This window comes from Lissotriton vulgaris, chromosome 4_1, assembly GCF_964263255.1.
Source record: "Lissotriton vulgaris chromosome 4_1, aLisVul1.2, whole genome shotgun sequence".
Classification (NCBI taxonomy): Eukaryota; Metazoa; Chordata; class Amphibia; order Caudata; family Salamandridae; genus Lissotriton; species Lissotriton vulgaris.
In genome coordinates this window covers 643,833,189-643,838,335 of record NC_141691.1, presented here as the reverse complement: position 1 = coordinate 643,838,335, position 5,147 = coordinate 643,833,189, and the positions used below count along the sequence as shown (strand labels likewise).

At 44.5% G+C, this 5,147-nt stretch overlaps 1 pseudogene; it reads left to right on the top strand.

Moving 5' to 3' along the window:
- Nucleotides 1-3,562: 3,562 nt before the first annotated feature.
- Nucleotides 3,563-4,864, top strand: LOC147722371 (zinc finger BED domain-containing protein 6-like; annotated as a pseudogene).
- The last annotated feature ends 283 nt before the right edge of the window (nucleotides 4,865-5,147 follow it).

Sequence of the window (5,147 nt, the reverse complement as noted above, 5' to 3'; positions counted from 1 at the left end):
CAAGGGCCTGTAAATAAATGCCATTAGTGGTTCTGCAACACTCATTTTGCCACCCATTAAAATAGCACTTTTGTCTCAGGTCTACAGCCACATTCTGTAGTGTAGTTTCAAACTGAAGTTTCAACTTGGCAAAATATGCGTTTTATGGATCAAATGCGGTCCCTTTGTGTGAGTTCCAAATATACATTTTGCCAGGTCTAAACATTCTTTTTTTAATAGGTATGAGTCAACCTTTAGGTAGGCCCTAATGGTTCCATGGGCAGGGTACATTGTATTTTAAAATTAGGCCATATGTACTTAAGTTGGGCATATATTACATTTTATGTGCTAAGTTTGGATTAGGAGTAGGAAGAGATATGCTGGTTACACTCAAGTGATTTGAAATTTCAAATCCTATTTAATGGTGAAGTTAGATTTTAAGTTAGAATTTTGAAAAAGCCATGTTTAGAAAGCTCTCACTAGAAGAGGGCAACCCAATAGTCCCCAAGGAACTGGGTAATATAAACTTATTAGAAAAATGCACCTTGAGGAATTATTTCACACAATTATTCATTTTTTGTCAAGTCATATATATGTACAATTAATTGAAAGGAACATAAGAAGCACGGTATCTCTTATTCAAATTTATATCACACTGTGAACAATGTATATCAAGAGTTATTACAAAAATTATTACAAAAACAGGGCAACAGAAAACACTACTTTCTTCAATACATCTTTTTGTAGTGTATTATACCGTTGGTACAATATGTATCAAACATATGCATACATAAAGTGCTTCTGAAACATCAGTCAGCTGATTGGTCAATGATATATACAATTCCTGTTGTTGGTGATTGCAAACCAAACGGTATAGGAGCGTCGACGTTTCGGTCTTTATCGCAAAATTCACACCAAGACCATCCTCAGGACTATACGTTGCACACAATATCTACAAAAATATACAGTATATACACATTTAGTACACTGGATCATCCTACTCATGTCCAATATAATTGATTGTCTGCTAACACTAAACTAACCGTCACCACACCCGGTGTGACAATGCAAAAACACCACAAAAGACATACCCCAATGGGGTGTATGATATTCACTGCACTGATACAGATCAGACAAGCCTTCTAGACCGAAGACCACTATTGCTCAAATGTAAAACTCCATTACACCTGTTTATAGATAAAGTCAAGATGTGCCCATTCAGAACATCACTCGATAAACTCATATATATACACAACTTTGCTACATACTCATATGCGCATTGCTTACCTCCCAAATTAATGTCAAGGTATTACAAAAAGTCGGGATCAGTCCACTGTTGATACAAAGGGCAAACCATCCCATTAATTTGAGAGGTAAGCAATGCGCATATGAGTATATCATTGACTAATCAGCCAAGGAGACTGGTGTGCCGCCCGCCACATTTTTTGGGAGTAAAAAAAAAGTAAGCCTGCAGCAGCAGCGGGATCTGCTGGGGACCAAGCTGGGAGCAGCACCCCCGCTCCATTGGGCTCAGTGCCACCACCCCCACCACGCCAACTTAAGTCCAAGCCCTTGAGTGCTGCAGGGGCACTTAGTCTAGTTGTTCAATCACCATCGACCAGTGATGTTGGCTCATCGCAAGAAAGTAGCAGCAATGTCCCTCAATCAATACAGGTTGTTGTAACTCATCTGACGAGTGTTGAACAACCACAGCCGCAACAACAACCACATGTGCAAGTACAAGCCCAAGTACATGTGGAAGGAGAGGCAGCGCAAGGAGATGCGCAAGCAGAGGTGCATGGAGGGCCACAAGTGCCCACAATAGTTGTTCCTCCCGAAGTGGGGGCACATCAGGAAATCGACAAGCAAGCTGAGGTATCATTTGAGGAAGCCACTCCTCCTGATGATCATTCATTGTCTTCCACATCCCTAGCGAGGAAAATATCAAGGGTGGTGTCTACATCTTCTTCAAGCCCACTTCCTTCTGATGATAAGGATGAAATTTGGGAACCACCACGGCCGTCTGAGAGTGAGGCACACCATGATCTGACAAAGGTAGTTAAGCGTAAAAGGAAGGTTGTCGAAAAACTCATAGTTATGGAGTGTGATGAGGCTCAACAAGAAGTGGCGGATACTGCTGCTGATGAAGGCTCTCACGACGACGACCCAGTCATCATAAAGGTCACTGCAGCCCCAGCGGGCATGCATCAAACAGACATTTTGACCCTAGCCCGAGAAGCTGCTGAGCGTGATGATGATGTCGACAAGGAGGCAATAGAAACACAACAATCATTGGAATTAACTAGTACACCAACACGTACAGGTTCCATATTTCTTCCTTGCCAGAAGGGACCTCCATCCACCTCGACCTTAATTAGTGGTGGTGAAAGTGCACAACGTACTAAAGTTCGGCAATCCACATCCTCCACTTCATCTGGCATTAGCAGCATGACCACCGCCACCAGTATCGCCGCCTCCTCCGACCCCCACAGACAATTCAAGTCCCCAGCTTGGGACTTCTTTAGTGTTTGCCCAAAAAGGGAAAACGTTGCCATTTGTAGCATTTGTAAGCTTGCAGTTAGTTGTGGTAAGTTTGGTACCAACTATGGTACGGAGGCCAGAGAGGTCATCTTAAGGGACAGCATGCTGTCCAATGGTTTGCGCACCCACAGGCGATCAAGGAAGCCCGAATTGCACGTCAAGAAGACGTTGATGTTTCATCTGATGATGACGAGGAGGAAGAAGACGTGTCAAACTCTTCACTTACACCCAGTACCCCTGTCAGCAGCACACCCCATGTGAGCCACACTAAGAGTGTGGGAGAGAGTGAGACACCAATGCGAAAAAGTACATCAGCGAGCCTAACTGGGTCGAAGAAATCATCATCATCCCGTAAATGCTTGGTCCCGGGCAACATTAGAAACATGTTGTTTACAGAAGCGCCATATGAACGCAACCACCCACTGATTCGTCTGTATAACACTAAGCTGGCTAAAATGCTAGCTCTGGACCTTCTCCCTTTTTCTTTTGTAGAAGGGGTTGGTTTTCTAGAATTAGTGGCAGTGCTCTGCCCTAAATGGAAGGTTCCTAGCCGGTTCTATTTTGCCAGAGTTGCGGTTCCAGCACTACATGAAGATGTGCTGGAGGTGATTGGGGCAGCTTTGCAGAAGAGTGCTGTTCACACTATACATCTGACAACAGACATGTGGACCAGTGGCGCAGGCGCTGATTACATGTGCATCACTGGGTCTCTTTTTCAGGGGTTAAAGCAAAGCTAAACGCAGGTGTTGACCCGGACCAAGTTTTTAAAGCTGCTCGGAAACAAGCAACACTAGCCATATTTGGCTTGGAGAAACGTCACACAGCACAAAACATTTTGGATGAGTTTAACACAAAGGTCCTTCACTGGCTGTCCCCAAAAAAACGCCAGATTGGTTATGTTTCCACGGATAATGGCGCCAATGTAGTTAAGGCCATGGAACTGGGTGACTATTTCAGAGTGCCGTTTTTGGCGCACTGTATAAACCTGGTTGTTAAAAAATTCTTTAGTGATAGAGAAAGTCCAGCGTGCGAGGTAGTGGACACCTGCCGAAAAATGTGCAACCATTTCAGCCATTCTTTTAAGGCCCGGAAGCATCTGAGGAGCCTGCTACATGAACGTCGAAAGCCAGTGAAAGCACTCATCCAGGAGGAGGCAACACGTTGGAACTCAACCTTCTACATGCCTGAGCTTCTGTATGAGCAGTATAAGGTACTCGATCACTATTTCTTAAAACAGGGTACAGCTCAGAAGGACCTGAGGATGGATGCGGCGCAATGGGAAATAGTTAAAAGCCTGACAGACATGCTTTGTCCTTTTGAGGTCTTCACGCGTGCAGTCAGCAAGGAGGACTGTAATTTGGGAAAAGCTATCCCATTGTTGTACATGCTGGAGCACCAACTGAAGGCGGTGTCTTCTGTGTTTCAAAAAGATGAAAAAAACCAAGACCCTTTTGTTTTGGCGGAGAAATTATTAGAGCGCCTACAAGGTGATGAACGTCTCAAAATGATCCACTCAGAAGAGCATTACATTTGTGCTACTATTCGGGATCCACGCTACAAAAAGGCGCTGGCAGGCCGAGCATTCTTTCCTTTTGCTGATGAAGATGTTACAAAGTACAAACGTTGGCTAGCCTTGTCAGCCAAGAGGTTTGAAAGAGAACGGCAGCTCATTGAAGGAAAAGGCAGTACATCAGCATCAGCATCAGCAGGCCATCCCCAGTCAAAACAATCCACTTCTGCACCTGTGGCTGTGGCACAAGTGACCTCTCAGCCGTTAAAGACACCGGCAACCGTATCATCTGCACCAGACACAACAGTAACCTTGGATGCTGAAGAGGATTGGCTAACTCGGCTTGGGTTTGGTTCTCAAAAGGTCACAGCAAAAGCTAAGCAAAGTGGAGGAACCTTGGAGGACCGTGAGTCGATGGTGCAGGACTATCTGAATGACTCAACAGAGGTCTATGTTAATGCTGACCCATTGGCGTATTGGCATGGGAAAAAAGAATTGTGGCCACAGCTCTCCAACCTGGCTTTAAACTACTTGTCTTGCCCACTCGCAAGCGTGTCTTCTGAACGTGTTTTCAGTGCTGCTGGTGGCTTTGTAACTCCCAAACGGAGCCGCCTCTCGCCCAAAAATGTGGAGACGTTAACAATGATCAAGATAAATCAGCACCTCATACCACCAGATTACAAAGTATGAGAAAGCACGCCAGATGAAGACAAGGTGGACAGCAGCGTAGATGAGTGAATTTCTTCTCTGTTAGGTGACACTGAGCTCACCCTGGCTGAATTCGCAGAGTATGATGACGAAGCCTTATTCTTATTCCCTGACACCGAGCCCTGAAAATGAGACAATGAATCAATAAATTTCTTTTTCGTCCTTATTCACTTTTATTCCTGTGTGTCTGTCTTCCTTTGTTGTGCACAGTTAATATAATTAAAACTTTAATCACCTAATCACAAAAACAAGCCCATCAGCAGAACTGTCTTCACTTGTTTGCTTATTGATTTGAAGGTGCCGCAGTCTGCATTCCTCAGGTTCACAAGTTCAGAAGAACATGCTCCTCTATCCTCCTCCTCCAGACTCCTATTTCCCTCAAAGCAGAGGGATGGATTACGCCCAATGA